Source organism: Natrix helvetica (assembly GCF_964273705.1).
Source record: "Natrix helvetica genome assembly, chromosome: Z".
Taxonomy (NCBI): Eukaryota; Metazoa; Chordata; class Lepidosauria; order Squamata; family Natricidae; genus Natrix; species Natrix helvetica.
In genome coordinates this window covers 23762030-23778893 of record NC_138554.1, presented here as the reverse complement: position 1 = coordinate 23778893, position 16864 = coordinate 23762030, and the positions used below count along the sequence as shown (strand labels likewise).

Below are 16864 nucleotides of genomic sequence, written 5' to 3'. Positions count from 1 at the left end.
GTCTTATTTTCCTAATATCACCCTCCTAACAGATGCAGAAGTCTTCTCTGCACTGAAGAACTGCATGAACTGGACCTGTGCTGCAGGGTACCCAGTCATGCCAACTTTTCTAACATCCGCTAATTAGCCCTATGCCCCTAAACTGGCATCGTTCTCTGAGCAATCAACATTAACCCTCCAAATCGGAGCATCCTTGTATGGCAAGAAGAGTGCAGGTGCTTTCAACAGGGAAATGTGGGGTGATGGTGGGGGATTTTAAGACATTTGCAGACTGAGCACCAAGACAAAGTCATCCATCATAAATCCTGTCCCTCTCCTTTTTGGTGTCTTAAGATAGATGCCGGTCCTCAGAATCTCACTGATCAAAGGTGAAAGGACTTTGGGGAACAAGATGTCTTGCTGAATGGATTAGACTGAAAATCTGTTTGATCTGGCATTAGAGGTGTGAAAATGGGCAGCCCCCCCCCCCAGTCCTTGGTTATGTGACTGATGCACAAATAGACTGGAGTGACATGATTATTTTCCATTCCTCTCTCAGGATTGGAATCTGTTTGTTTATTTGATTTTATATCCTGTCTTTATTATTTTTATGAATAACTCAAGGTGATTAGCATAGCTAATATTCCTTCCTCCTCCAATTTTCCCCACAACAAAAACAATCCCGTGAGGTGAGTTATTTATAAAACTTGCAGGGTTGGGGAGGTGTGTGAAAGGTGTAGTTGTGGTGCACAAAGATTTCTGGTTCCCAAAGCAAACTTCTCAAATCCCCCCCCCCTTTGGTGAAAAAACCCACATACCTAAGCCCTTTGGTGAGAAAACTTAGGAACCCCCCCCCAAGCCCCCCATTAGATAACTCAATAACTCCCAACAGCTCCCTCATGGAAGATAACTCTGCTCCCCAGACACACACACACACACACACACACACACACAAACGTTCTTTCTCATGCCTTCACTAGCAGCATGAAAGGGGAAACCAGCGAGGACAGGAGGATGCTCCGCTTCCCTCAAGGCGACGGATCTTCCCTCTCTGCCTCGTTTCTTCTTTTCGTTTTTCTCTAGTGGGTGCTGCGGCCCACTTGCGCGCGGCCACTAGGTGGCTGCAGAGCGACCCGACCCACTCGAACTCTTTGCTGCCATCTCCTGGTCATAGGGAGCATTGCAGTTCAGGTAGGTGAACCAAAGTCCTAAAGCGCAGGGGAAGGGGAAAGGGCGGCAGGCGGATTTCTCGCGCCATCTCTGGCTTTACAAGCCGTTGGGTGTTGCTCATTCCTGCTTTTCCAAGCCTTCGATCCCTTGAACGGGTCAAGGGACAGGCACCGAAAGACAGGCGGAAGTAGGGAGGTGCTGGCGGGGCTCTAACCCGGCATGTGCTTCTTCGCACGGGAACTGCTGCGCGCTCAGCCACAAACCTCGCGTGGGCTCGAGCCCGGAGAAATCCGGGAAAGACCTTTGCAAGAGAAGGCGAACGACCGCCCGGCAGCGTTAAGTCAACGAAGCGCTCCGGATTAGGCTAATGGCATGATTCTTAATAAAATTGTTATTCGGGTGACTAGTTGGGTACTTTCTTTCTTGTCCTTCTGCAGCCCATCCCAGTCTTTGCATGTACATACACACGCATCCGAGCACTGATTCTCCGCTTCTACTAAGTAGATCCTTCAGTTGCGCCCTGACCCGCAAAAATGGGTTAAGCGGTCCGGTTTTTTGTGTTATTTGAAACTCTTCCCAAACGCCACCCTCTGGGGTCAATCTACAGCTCCAGATGGAAGCGGCGCAGCGCCCTCTGTTGTTTTCTCTGAATAACTACGCCACTTAAAAAAAAAACCTCCGCTTGGTCTCCCATCCGTCCCCCTGACAACGAGCCTCTCGGCCTTTTGGCTAAAGGAGGAAATGACAAAGGCAAAAGAGCAAGCTGCCGTGTGCATTACCCTGACCTTTGGGACAGGATATTTTATGCACACTCACATATTTTTTTTTAAGTCCTCTCCCGTGCGTTGCAATAAACACCCGAGGGATCTTCCTGGCGTAAGCGGCCAAGGAGAGCCGGCACCACCCCGCCCCATCTTCTCTGCAACCCGGTTGCTGCTCTGCTTATTTCCCAGCCCTATTAAAACACGGGACGGCTCCATCTACACAGACCTCCATCATTCCCGCGTGCCACGGAAAGTGTTGGGGTGTGTTCCTACACTCCATTTTTCCCCTCGTGGGTGAGTTTGGAAAGGGGCGGTGGACTTTGGAAGCCAACGGAGCCGGGGAGAGGGGGGGTCGATTTTCACCTTCTCCTTCCCTCCCTCCCTCTGCGGTGAATTTGCTTTTTGGTCCCCCCCTCGTCTCTGATGCTGGAGAGACAGATCCTGCCTCCCCCGGGGGGAGCGCAATCTCACCCTCCGAGCGAGAGCGGGTGGGCTGTCGAGCTCAGCAGCGGCCTCTCTGAGACCTGCCCAGAGACCCAGGGACGCCGGACCCAGCTTCTGCCGGTGCCAGGTGGCGTGTGCGCGCGTGCACGGTCGAGCTTCCCTTCTCTGGCTCTGGGAGCCGGTTCTCGGGGAAGGCAGGGATCGGGTCGATCCCTGTTCTTCTCCCTCCCTCCCTCCTTCCCTTCCCCGCCTTCCAGCGTCCAGGACTGCGGCGCTGGGCTCCTTCGGCTGCGCCGGCTTCGCAACCTGCTTCTGCCGCGCTGGTGGTGAGGCTCAGGGATGGGTGTTGAATGCTAATGACCCTCCCCGGTGCTTGCGCGCGCGCGCGCCTGCCCGCCCGCCCGCCCGCCTGCCTTTGCCTTGCAAGATCGGGGGGAAAGGACAGGCGACGTGGTCTGGTCTGCATTAAAGGAATAAAAATACACCAAGCTTCCCCCAGCCCCTCAACGGGCCCGCCCCCTCCTCTCCTCCACCTTTCTCCCCGTGCGCTTCTCTCCCTCCGTCTCCACGCGCATCCCTCTTTTATTTTTATTTTTATTTATTTTTTGCACCGCCGCGTGTCTTTATAGAAAGGTGACCCGGGAAAGCGGGTGTGTGTGGGGGGGGGGAGGTGGAGGAGAAGAAGAATAAAAGAGAGGGGTGGTCTTAAGAGACAAATAAATAAATAAATAAAGGAAAGAAAGAAACTCAAAGCTGTGAGCGATGCAGAGATTTCTACGCTGAAGGCCCCGAAAAAGGCAGCTTGGAAGCGGGGGTGGGGAGAAGGCAGCGGGGCTTCCCCCCTTTATTTATTTATTTCAGCCCCTCCTCGCCGGGCTCGCTTCGGCGCCAGGTTCTGCTTTAACTTTGGGATGCAACATGTGTAGCGCGGAAGCCTGCAACAACCTTGAACGGAGACAGATGGGGGGTGGGGGTGGGAGAGAATAGCAAGCGGAGAAGGGGGGGGGGCGCCTGAGCGGTGAATAAAGATCGGAAAGAAATTTTTGGAAGGGAAGGAGAAGGGAAGATGTTGCTGTTGGTTCCGCGGCTGGTTGGATTTAGCGCTTGTTTGATTTCCCGCAGGAGGAAAAGAAATGGGGGTGGGGGGGGGAGAGGCTAGGAAAAAATAATATCGCATATTTATTTATTTATTTATTTATTTATTTATTTAAAAAAAAGCCAAGAAAGAAAAATACAGACTCATCTCTTTCTCTGTGTATCTCCAGAGGCGGAGAACATTTTGCTCCTCTCTTCAGTTTCCTGGTTTATCCTTTTCTCAGGAGTTGTCATGAAAAGGTAAGCCGGATTTAATTATTTAATTCATTGCTTTCTTCTTCTTCTTCTTCTTCTTTTATGTATTGAATATGTACCTTCCCGCAGCAAATGTCCCGGTGATGTGGAAGAGTCGCAGCACTGAGGTTTATTACTTGGCGGTTTGGGGGTGGGGTGGGGGCTTCTTCTCCATCACTGCCTCTTTGGGGGGCATTTTTTTCTTATCGTGGAGCCAGGGAAAGGGGGGAACCCTTGATGGAAAATGAAGGAGACCCTCCCTCCCTTGGGGGGGGAAACCATTTCTCCCTCCACCCTGATGTCACAATTTTGTCCTCTTGTCTTTTCTGTGGGACGTGCCCCCCCCAGCCTGAGGTTTCAGTTCAGACTTCTGAAAGCAGATTATTGCCTCTTCTTACCTGCCCACCCTAGGGGCTTGGTTTGCAGGGGGGGAAAGAATGGGTGACAGCCCCTCTCTTGGTCTCCCCCTCCCTTTCTGATATTCATATGGGTGAGAGAGCGTGTTTGTTTGTGGCATCCAGACTGCAAGAGTATGAAATGCCAAAAAAAAAGGTGGTTTTTTTTTTAACCTCATTACTGTATTCTGAATTAATCCAGACCGGTCTGGAACTGCAAAAGAATCAGAAACATGTACACTATAGAGACTTCACTGCAGCCTCTGCCTTTTCTTAGCAGAGAAGGGAATCTGTATTGGTTGAAAAGGGGGGGGGGAAATGCAGCTTAACTGAAGGACATCTGCTCTCTTCTCCCCTCTAGGAGGGAGAAAGAGAGGTGGGGAGGGGCAGGGGGGGAAATGCCCCTTTGGTTTCACCCCAAAGAGTTCCTTTTCTCATGTGTCATGGAGTGGCCTCCAGGCAGGGAGGGCAGGGGGGTGGCCAGCAGGAAGTGGGCAGGTTTAAAATTGGGGATGATCCCCCTGGGCCCTTTGGGAGTGGAAACCAGTGGGAGGATGACTTGAGTCCCAGAAAAGGAGAGCTGTGCCTAATGGCTATGGGGCTTGGGCTGAGCTCCGAAAAGAAAGGCTAGTGAGGAAGAGATGCCTAATGAAAGTAGCAGGGGATAGTGGTTAAAGTGGCATCGATCCAGGCATCTTCAGCTCTGTGTGTGTGTGTGTGTGGGGGACTTTGTGATTAAAGTAACAGGGCATCCTCCCAGCTGCAAGATCCGTTCATAAAGGGGAGGGCAACTGGGGAATGGGAGAGTTACAGCTCAAGGGGTGGGTATTGCTGGGTTTTGTCCAGCTTCCAAGACACGCACAGTCACAAACACGCATGCACACACACACACACACACACACACACACACCATGCATATAGCAGGGCCTTCGAGAGCTGAGATTGCCATTTGATGCTGGGATTGGAGGCGCAAAAGAAGAAGATGGGCCCCTTTTAGGTCTGCTGGAGGAATTCAGGTTGAGCCCCCCCCGCCCCCCAAACGAAGGGATGCCTGGATGAGAAGCTGGCTAAGGTGAGCTGATGGAGCTGGGCTTGGGCGACTCTTTCCATCCATCCCCGAATGTGGAGGAACCACACCTCTCATCAACAGGAGGAATGGCAGCTGAGGGCTGCTCTGATGGCAGGTCTTGGGGTCTGGAATGGAGAGAGAAGTCCCAAGCCTGCCCAAGGGAAAACCAGGTGCCTTGAAGACGTGTGGAGGGCTTAGGAGCTTTCCTTTTCCACCTCTTTAGGCAGCAGACTGGCTCCTAAAGACGCAACTCTTTCCCCACATGAACAGAGGTTGCGGGGGGGGGGGGAGAGGTGGAATGCATGATTAGGTTGATTGGAGGTTTGTCTAAATCGGCCTCTTAATAAGGGGGTTGACAGGTAGGATGGGAATTAAGGGAGGGGTTTTTCCGTGAACAGAATGGAAAGGCTCAGAGGCTGAGCTGCAGAGTGATTTATCTCCTGGTCATTGGGAAAAAAAATCTCATTGCTGGCACTTCAAAGCAAAAGGGGCTAAGGGACAATGGAAATCCACTGGATTTCATTTCTCTCCCTCCCCCAGAAAGATAAACATGTAGAAAGTTGAGGTAGGGTTGGATTCAAGCTACCTGTTCCTCAAATAATGGCACTGGCTGGTCTCCCATTTCTCAGCTCATGCCCTACAGAAGTTTGGGTTCCCCAACTTCTTTGTAGGAAATCCATAGTTGACCCTTCCCCACCAATCCAGCTCTGTTTACTGGAACCAGGACCTATTTGTCAAGAAAGGCAGACAGTGGCCAGTCTTTTGGCCAACTCTCTCCTTAGCCCGGGTGGCTAGCTTAAGCTCGCTGGTCTGCAGAGGACAGAAGGGTGATTGGAGATGGTAGCTTTGCCTGACCAGTGGATTTGTTTCTCTGGGTGGGGAGGGGGGCAGGGGAAGAGGCTCAGTCATTGTGAGTTGGTGCCAGGATGCAGTGGAATTCTTGCAGATGTTTCCAGGGCTTTCCCAGATTTGGGCTCAGGTTCCTTTTGTGATGCCCTCCTAGCTCTTGGCTTTAGAAGACACCTGGGAAAAGTGTGTGCGTGTGAAATTGGAGATTAAAAGTGAGACTGTGTGTTTTACAAAAGGCTCTCATAGCCATTCAAATATTAGGCCCCCTTTTCCATAAGTTGGGTGGCCTGCAATTCTTTTGGAACTCTTGACACTCAGCCAAGGATGGGGGAGGGGGGGAGAGGGGAGGCAAAGCGTGGAGAATTAAAAGATGGAGGAAAGGAACAAAGATGGAGTTAGGCAGGAAACAGCGGAGATGGTGATGATGTTGGATATCACAGGTCAGGTGCCATTCTTTGAAGAACAATAAAGCAGCAGGGGGCTGAACCCATGGGGGGGGGGAAAGGTGACATTGCAAGGTGTTGCTGGTGTTTGACAAATGACAATAAACTGTTTATCTTGGCTGGCATGTTTACACTTGACCTATGGAGGATGTTCTTTCATATATTCTGCTGCTACCAGACGGTTTTTCCTACACACAGCCTATGGGCAACCTGTGGAACCTGTTGTCACAGGATCCTGTCAGTGGGACGCTAAGCTGGTCTTTAAAAAATGAGTGTGTGTGTGTGTGTTTAAGGGGATGATGGAGGGTGGGATCAGCCAAGAAGCTTAGGTAGCGGAGGCAAGCCATCTGTTAAATTGCGAGTGTGAGGGAGAAGATAAAATCATGCCATAATTACCACTGTGATTTCCTCTGGAAACTGTTTTCAGGATGTGTGTGTGGGAATCCCTAAGGAGATGCTGGCTTATTTTGAAGGATGTGTGAATTCTTTCTATTCTCACCAGTCTTTCGGTCTTGTTCCTTTTGAGGGTGGGTATCTGGATAAGGCCCGTTGGCATCACACCCGTGTTGGGTGCATGGTCCGTCTTTTGTGCAACCTCACCAACAATCTGTGGCTGTGAGTCACCCATGTGTTTCTGCCACCTTTTCTCCTAGGACTGGAAATGGAGCCTCTACCCCACTGGTCTCCATTGCAATGGGGGCTGAAGCCATGTTTCTCTTGTTGAATTCTGGAGACTAGGCTCAGATGGATCGTTGGTCTGGGCCAGGCTAATGGTGACTATGACTTTTGAGTAATTCCATGCCTGTGAATATTTGCATTTGGGACTCCACACTGCTAGATGTGAAGTCCCTGAGAACACATATTTGTGAGCTTTTATACATGGAGGCTGGCAATCCACCTGTGATGTTGCTCACGTCTTTGTGAAACAGGTGTGTTTTCCTTGAGGCAATTCCACGTGTGTCTCTGTTAATGTGTTGGTGATCTTCTTGGCTTGTACAACAGGGACACTGTTGACTATGTCTCCTTACCGTTGGCTGAACCAAAGTGTGTTTGTGGCTAAGCGTTTAACTTGGGTCCGAATTACTCCTTGGGTATAGGCCTGTGTCTTGCACATGGTTTGTTCCCTTCCTCTGACTGTGTGTATCTGTGGGCTGCTGACTATTTTGTTCTCCGATTATCTGCTTCAGTGATTGAATCCTTTCTTCACTATATGTGATTTTTCCACTATAAGTGTTCCCAGCATTAGGAGCTGTCTCCATTCAAGCTGGGTGTCTTGTTTATGTGCAGTTGTTTCTCCTACTACAATGTGTATCAAGGCAGGTAGGATCTTTCCTGATCCCCTGTATAATCATGCAAAGGTTGGCTGTAGATTTAGCTTAAGCCCTCTTCCCCCATACATTATACCCCTCTTAGTCAAACTACGGGTCTCCGGATATCAGACTTCAAAATCTATCTTACCAGCCCATCTGGAAGGGCTGAGGAACACTTATCAGTCTTCAGCACTTCCCCTTGTATAACACACACTGAGTAATCTAGTCAGAAGGCACCTTCCTTGATATAGTTAGTATCCACCTGAAATACTAAAGGATGATTTCACTGTATATGAGTGACCAGAACTGCAACCGAACAGAATTGGAGAACTTCATGTGGAAGGACCTGAAGGAAGGAAGATGGCAGCTTCTGCTGGTGCTGCTGATTTTTACGCTGAATAAATTTCTTTCCCACCAGAGAAAGAGGCCACGGTGAGATTGTCCCATGCTCCCAACGTACAACTGCCAGCTCTTTCCCTGTGATTTGTCGTGTTTTTCCCACTGATTGTTACTTTCATACCTGAAGAGAAGATGTTGACTAGGGTCAACAGACTCCTAGTAATATATATAATTTGGTGTAGTTAGTAAGGGATTCCAACATATCCAGCTTACTGGGTTACATTAATGCATTCAAGCTTTGACGTTCTTATAGTCATGCTAAAATAGTATAAGAGTTTATATGCACCCAGCAGGTGTGGAATAAAGAAACTAAACAGAAACAAATATAGTTACTGCCAACTCTGTGGTGATAACCCCAGTCTTCTATCATGGTTCTCCCAAATATACCCTCCAAGGGAATCCACTTGTATAGGTAATAGCTCTTTCTTTAAAGCCCCCCCCCCCATTAACTATATTTACTAACGTTGAGTACTATATTTTTATGTTAGTTTTCATTAACTATATTTCTGAAGAACATAGTATTACCCTTTGGATTAATAACATGTATATACTTATGATTCATGTGTGCTGAATGGAAAATATACATAAATACTGTTTGCTACTCTGCCCAGTCAATCGACATTGTGAAGAATATGCATAAATGAACAATCTGAACTAAAGGTTTGTACGTTGTCTAGTCAATGTGCAAAGTCTTCAGGTTGACTGGGGATTAACAGGACTTTTCATTTATTGGCAGATAGCCATATTTGCCCCACTTAGAAAACAGACACTGCTATCGGTTAAGTGTGGATAGTCCATATTTTCTAACCTCCCTTTATGTTCATTGACGGGCTAGTATACCCAGGTCTGTTTGTACAATTAAGTTGTTATTTACAGTGCTTGGGGAATGTGCACAGTGGCTAGAATTTATCACGTACATTTCCCCTTTTTTAACCACATATTTGGAAGATAGATGCTTTGTCAGTGGAGTTCTGATTTATATCTACATATTTTTCCCCACGGTCACTAGAGAATTTCAGAGGCATGATTTCTGACTGTTCCTGCTCAGAAAAGCTGTACTTTCTTTAGCCTGACCTATACTGTATTCTTGTATCCGTCCTGCAGAACACATACGGAATTTATATTGGGACTTTGGGATGCTATGCGGGACTCTCAAGTGTTCTGTGTGTAACCTTGTAAGAAGATGTGGTTATCCACGCTATGTGCACTGACATAACAATGCCTATGTGTAGCCTTTCAGCCTGTAGCTAGTCATATTTTGGTCTTTAGAGAAGGATGCACACACCCGCACAGGCTAGTTTAAATATTTGTACTCCCCCTCGTTGCACGAACAGTCCATAAATGCCATCACAATGCCTTCTTTCTTGCTCACTGCACTTACACAAAAACCCAGCCGCATCTAAGTCCGACTCTTTCCCTACATCTCCTGTACAAATGAACATTGCAAACTGCCGACGGAGAGACTCGGGATGCAGGAATGAGAGCGAGACACATTGAAGCTCAGCACATCTGCAGGGCATGAGGCGGCCGAAGGCTGCTCAGCGAAAGCTGTGTTGGCATGTGCATGTTACAACCGTTCTGAAACCCAGACTCTGCTATAAATCCTGGTTTATGAGACAGTGCCCTCTTTCTTTCTACCTGCTTGGCACGGTGATGCTGAATCTTCCTTCAGCTGGAGCTGTAGACCTCTGGTGGCGCTCCTTCCATTGATTATTCTCACCCTGAACCATTTTTCTGGCGTGCCCCCCCTCCAATACCTTCTCTCATTTATTTCTCACTGCCATCAAGCAGAAACCTGGAATGATTGCCGATCCACCCCCTTCCTTCAGATATTCCTGTTACCAAAACAAGCTACTAATGGACACTTATGGAAAGGTCTCTCTCCCCCCGCCCCATCACACAAGGGGAGAGCAGAGAAGGCAGTGGCAGGGGGACGCAGTCAAAACTGCTGTCCGAGTGAAAGTGGCCACCTGGGGTCTGGGTTCCAGGAAACGGCAGAGATCAAAACATCTGGAAAAGGGCCTTTCTGAGGGGAGAGAGGAAAGCAGTGTTCTGGGGGGGGGGTTGTCTGATTTTACCTCTACATGGAGGCCAGTGGGAGAAGATTGGAGCAACTGAGAGCAGCAAAGTTGGCAGATGATTTGAGGTTGCTGCTAGTTTCAGCTTCATCTCTCAGTCTCACCCAGAATTCAACTCCTGCACACTTCTTTAGAATATGTGCCCTGCTCCATCCACCCTCAATTCTGAGCAACTGCAGCACGTACCCCATCAAGAATTGGGGGACAAGGAATGGTGGGCTGGGAGAATCCCTTTCCCAAGCAAATTCAAGAAGGCTTTATTTTATTTTTGGTTTTAATGAGAGGGAGCTGGGCTGAAATCTCATTTTATTGCTATTGTTCCTGCCCCCCCCCCGCAACCTCTGGCAACTTCATCTCACAGGTTAGTGAAGTCTACAGAAAATGCACCTTGCAGATGCCAATCACTATCTCCATCTTCCAGAGCCAAGACTAAATAATGTGGCTAAAAGGTAGGAAAACAAGAGACTTTCATACTTGCGAACAAAAATTTTAAAAGCAGGGAGGCGGGGGAGATGGAAAAAGCGGGACCCAGAGATATGGATGTAGCAAACCAAAATAATGAGGCATCAGCAGAGATTCTGTGCTCAAAAGTCTGGAGAGTGTGAGCGTGTATATGCTTGTAAATTAATTACCAGCAGTGGAGAGTCTGGAAGTGTCACTTGATGGGATTAAGGGTTTGTGGAAGGTGTGAAATTGAGGCACAAAACTCTGGACCCCTCATCGCTTCTCCGGCCTTGGGAACCAGACAATAGGTTCCCCTTGGGTAGTATCTGTACCCCTTTTAATTCTTTCACTTTGCAGGCTGTCTTGAGTCCTCCTCTCTCCCCCACTTCCCTCCCCAAACCTGCAACAATCTGGGGGATCCTTCAAGCTTTGGCAGGTGGAAATGAAACCTGCCAGCTTTGATTAAACCTCTCCGAAGCTGGTGTGCCTCACCCAGGCAGTGTGGCTGGAAGAGAAGCCAGGTCTGATGATCCTAGGCTGACCTCCCCACCCAGCACCTTTAACCCTGAAATGGGGGCATCTCCCAACTATAAATGCAGATCCCCAGGACCGAGGCTGCATGGGTGATAATTTAGGAAAACAAGGGAAGGTTGAGATGGCTAAATTGAAATCTCTAAATTCAAAGAAAAAAGAATTATCCACACTTATTGCACTGGAAACTCTTTATAGACTTTTTGTGTGGGAAATGAATTTCTGATGCATGGTTTTGATGACCAGATAGAAGAGACTTTAGAAAGGAGAGAGTTATGTTGTAACCGTAGAGTAAGAGGCAAATGTATAATTGTAGTTATAAATTGCTGTAAAGAAGCTCAGAAGCTATTTCTTTGTAGCTGCTTTCCTTTTTATTTTCCTTTTATTTCCCCCCCCCCCTTTCCTTTCTTGCACTTTTAGTTTCTCTTTGACATCTGTCTTTTTCCTTTTCTCACTTTATATTATTTTGTATCTTCATATTTTTTTTAAAAAGTCGTTAATAAATTAATAAAAGTATATAATAAAAAGCGAATAAGAGATAATATACAATTATCAATAATGATGAAGAAAGCAGATAGAGTATTTGTCAAAAACAGCTGGCCAGAGATGCAGAGAAGCAATTCAACATAGAATGAACAAGTGATGTTCTCTGCCCTTGTATATGTGAACAATACAGTTAGGAGGTTTAAAAAGAGATTTTTAAACCTTCCACAGAAGGGATGTCTGTCAGTAATTACAAAGCGGGTGGATGAAATGGAGATCCCATGTTCAGAAGTGATGTATCTCTGAATATAATTTATTGTGTGTAGGACAAACAGAAGTTGATGGGAGAACATCTGGTTCAATATCTTGGATCCTAAACTTGATGGACCTTTGATTTGAGCCAGTAAATGCTACAGTCCCTCTCTGGCTCAGACATTCACAGAGTTTTGGAGTGGGATCCAAAGAACGGTCTAATCATCCCAATGGGTTTATAATCTAGTTACTGAGTTTACTCACATTCTGGGTTCATCAATACACTGGCTCATAATAACTAATCCAGAGATGCCTCTGAGCATGAGGTTCTCAGCTATCAGTAAATTGGATGCACGCAGACATGCATCCGCCTAACTAAGGTTAAAATTAATTAGTTTGTTTGCTTGATTGATTATGTGCCATCCAGCGGGTGTCGACTCCTAGCAATCACATAGATAGATTTTCTTCATGACAGTCAGTCCGAGCCTGGTTCTTCAGGTCTTCCAATGGTGCACCCATTGCTTTTCTAATGAGTTCATCCATCTTTCTGATGGTCATCCTCTTTTTTTTTTCCCCTTCTACCTTTTTCAGCAATAACTCCCTTCTCCAGAGAGTTACATAATGTGTCCAAAATAGGATAACTTGAATTTGGTCATTTTTGCCTTGAGTGACAACTCTGGGTGGGGTTTGTTCAATGATCCATTTTTGTTTTGTTTTTGTTTTTGCATTCTCAGAAATCTTCCTCAATACCAATGTTCAAAAAATGTCAGTACTCTTTCCATCGTAACAGAGTTTAGCACACCGTATTTCCAGGTTGATCTTGTGTAAACAGATCAACCTGGATTCCCACCACCTTAGCCCAAAAGAGGGTTTTGGAGTTCAGTGGGGCTATATTTTTGTCATCTAATACTCATAAGCGGATGACTTCCAATGTCCTATATCAGGAGTGTCCAAACTTGGGAACTTTAAGACTTGTGGACTTCAACTCCCAGAATTCCCCAGCCAGCCATGCTGGCTGGGGAATTCTGGGAGTTGAAGTCCACAAGTCTTAAAGTTCCCAAGTTTGGACACCCCTGTCCTATATGAAATTGCTTCTCAATTTCATTTGGTGTTTTTGTCAACCCAACATAAGGAACCGAGTGCAGGTAGTCCCCGAGTTACGACCACAACTGAACCCAAAATTTATGTTGCTAAGTGAAACATTTGTTAAGTGAGTTTGTCCCATTTTACAACTTTTCTTATCCCATATGTTAAGTGAATCACCACACTTAGTGTTAACCTAGTAACACCGTTGTTAAGCGAATCTGGTTTCCCCATTGACTGCTGCTCAGAAGGTCACAAAAGGTGACAAAACATGACCTCGGAACACTGCAACTGTCATAAATGTGAATCGGTTTCAAGCATCCAGCTGTAAATCATGTGACTAAGGGGATGCTGCAACGGTCATAAGTAGAAAAATAGTCATAAGTCACTTTTTTCACTGCTGCTGTAAGTTTGAACGATCATTAATTGAACTGTTATAAGTTGAGGACTAGCTGTACTAAGAAAAGCATTTTGGTATCTCTGCTGTGATCACAAGGCCTGTGGACTAAGTGCTATTGCAGATGGAGACAGGTGCCTTCTAGTTTTCTTAACTTATCTCTGGTAGCTTTTCTGATTCTGCCAGTGAAACATAAAGTCTGTCCTTCCAGTGTTTTTCAGTAGTATAATATAACCCTTGGCTTGGAAGGGGACATAAGACCATCTGGTGCTCACTTCAGGAATTCAGATTAATGCATCGAAAGCATCCAGACAGGTGGCTGTCTATCCCGGTGTTTTTCTCAAACTTGGCAATTTTAAGATTTCAACTCCTATACTGGCTGGGGGGATTCTGGGATTTGCAGTCCATCTGTCTTAAAGTTGCTAAGTTTGAAAAAGGCTGGGATATTCTTATTGAAGATGTCAAATATAAAGGAGTCCATCTTTCTCTTTGAGGTATTGGATCATGACCCAACTACAGGTAGTCCTCAACTTTATGACCACAGTTGCGCCCAGAATTTCTGTTGGCAAGCAAGAGAGTTGTTAAGTGAGTTTTGCCCCATTTTATGACCCTCCTTGGCCACAGTGGTTAAATGAATCACTGTCATTGTTAAATCAGTAACATGGTTGTTAAGTGAATCTAGATTCCCAATGGACTTTGCTTGTCCGGAGATCCAAAAATGATCACACGATCACGATCCTGGGACGCTGCAATCATCATAAATATGAGTCTGTGGTCAAGCATTTGAATTTTCATCACGTCACCCATGAAGTGATGGTGCAACTGTCATAAGTCACCTTTTTCAGTGCTGTTGTAACTCCGAACTGCCACTAAACGAACTGTTGTAAGTCTGAGGACTACCTGTACTCTTACTATTGGGAGGTTTTGTGCCTCCACCCCCACATCCATTTGGAATTGATCTTCCTGTGTCTTCAATCCTTTATTCTGTATTCATCATTGCAGAGCGAGGGAGAATTGAGATGGACGAGCTCTGAAAATGAAGTGGAATTTCTCTACTGTACATGTTGCAATTCAATTCCTGGTCTGAACCAGAAATCAGAAAGAGTCCGTAGTACTTTTCAGGCTCACAAATTTTATTAAAAGGCATAAACTCAGTGGAGGCTCACGAAAGCTTATGCCCTTTAATAATATCTGTTAGCCTGAGTACGTGCAGCAGACTCCTGATTTTTGACTATCACACAACACAACCGCCCTCCTACACAGTCTGAACCAGGATTTCTTCGGGTTAAAAAAATGGCAATTTAGAATGCTCAGGCCAGGTATTTTAGATCAGTGTTTTTCAACCTTGGCAACTTTAAGTCCTCAAATCCCAGAATTCCCCAGCCAGCAGGCTGGGGGATTCTGGGAGTTGAAGTCCACAGGATTTAAAGTTGCCAAGGTTGAGAAACACTGTTTTAGATGAATGACACTGACCTTTTGAATTCCATCCTCCTTTGCCTTCAAGTAATGAAGTGCCTTCTTTTATAACCCTTAGTATTTTGGCAGCGTTTATGCTTCTTGCTGCAGTGTTAACTAACAGCGTATTAGTTTTGCCAAACATAACAGAGCCACAGTCGTATCCTTCACCCTAGCAAGAAGGATCTGCAGAAATCCACCTGAAAATTCCTAGGTTTGCAGGTGCCTCCTTGGGCCCTGATGAGACATCCCTCCCAATAATCGCTCTTCTCTATATGAGAAACAGTTGCAGGTGGGGTCAAGTCAAGTTGCCGCACCCCAAGTGACCCGCCTCTTTTAATCCCTGATGAGCGCCATCGGCTTGGCCTGGGTGCAAGGCAGAGAGACAGACTCTGCGCCCAGACGGGTGGCATTCACCTAGCCATGTCTTACACCTTGAGACCATGTTCGTTTTTGCGTTCTTCCAGCTGAGACACGCGCAGAAATACAAAGCAAGGAAAGGGACAAAAACACAGCACGACTCGGGGCCTGAGGGGAGGAAGAGAAAAGGCAGGGGAAAAAAATCAATATCTCCAGTAGGAAGTAAAGAGAGAGAGGGGGGGGGAGAAGGAAAGAGAGAGAGAAAGCTCTTGAGAGATGGGGGGGGAGAGGCAGGAGTGAGGGAAGTGGGAAGCAGAGATTGAGAATAATGGAGCAAGAATCAGGAGGATCTTTTGAAGGATTGAGAAATCCATGCAAACATGTGATACTGACATTAGCCGTTCCAGCTTCCCTTTTATTTTTTGCTGGAACTCCTCTAAGCAGGTGGCAGGCTAAATCCAGATCGAAATTCTTTTTCAGAATTTTTACTTGACTCTTCCTCAGAGGTTGCCAGTTGGGGGCACATGCTTTTCCCCTTGATCTCACAGAGATTTGGAGGGGTAGGATTAACGGAGTTGGCAGACCAGCCAGTCCCCCCACCCCCACCCCAAGGAACCCTCGTCTTCTTCAGCCTCCTTCTCCAAGCTGTCTGATACTATCACCGTCCTTCATCTTACACTTAAGAAGTTCAAGGAGACTTGGAATATTTTGTAGCATGATGAAGAATTGTCCCTTCCTGTTTGTCTGTATAATCTCTCTCTCTCTCTCTCTCTCCCTCTCCTCCCTCTCCCCCTCCCTCTCCTCATTTCTCCCTCCCCCTCCCTCCTCTCTCTCCCCCTCTTCTTCCTCTCTCCCTCCCTCTCCTCATTTCTCCCTCCCTCTCCCCCTCTCTCCCTCCCTCTCCTAATTTCTCCCACCATCTCTCCCCCTCTCCTCCCTCTCTCCCTCCCTCTCCTCATTTCTCCCTCTCCCTCCCTCCTCTCTCCCCCTCTTCCCCCTCTCTCCCCCTCTCTCCTCATTTCTCCCTCCCTCTCCCTCTCTCCCCTCCCTCCCACTCCTAATTTCTCCCACCATCTCTCCCCCTCTCTCCCTCCCTCTCCTCCCTCCCTCCATCTCCTCATTTCTCCCTCTCCCTCCCTCCTCTCTTCCCCCTCTTCCCCCTCTCCCTCTCTCTCCTCATTTCTCTCTCCCTCTCTCCCCTCCCTCTCCCCCTCTCTCCCTCCCTCTCCTCATTTCTCCCTCCTCCCTCCCCTCCCTCTCCCCCTCCCTCTCCTAATTTCTCCCACCATCTCTCCCCCTCTCCCTCCCTCTCCTCATTTCTCCCTCCCCCTCCCTCCTCTCTCTCCCCCTCTTCCCCCTCTCTCCCTCTCTCTCATTTCTCCCTCCCTCTCCCTCTCTCCCCTCCCCTCCCTCTCCCCCTCTCTCCCTCCCACTCCTAATTTCTCCCACCATCTCTCCCCCTCTCTCCCTCCCTCTCCTCATTTCTCCCTCTCTCTTCCTCTCCCTCCTTCTCTCCCTCTCTCAGATTATAATTCCCATTTTACAAAGAGGCCATGGGAGAGTTGTGAAGAAGCAACTTTCTCTAGGCTCTAGACATCTATACCAGAGTTTTACTTTCTTTTATTCTTCC

The 16864-nt window shown here is 47.3% G+C and overlaps 1 protein-coding gene across 1 annotated transcript in view; it reads left to right on the top strand.

The window, feature by feature from the left end:
- Nucleotides 1–2163: 2163 nt before the first annotated feature.
- Nucleotides 2164–16864, top strand: part of GRIN2D (glutamate ionotropic receptor NMDA type subunit 2D) — a gene marked incomplete at its 3' end in the record, with an annotated part of 64019 nt that continues 49318 nt past the window's right edge. The window contains exons 1-2 of the mRNA XM_081932970.1: nucleotides 2164–2207; nucleotides 3623–3692. The remainder of the gene's footprint in view (nucleotides 2208–3622; nucleotides 3693–16864) is intronic.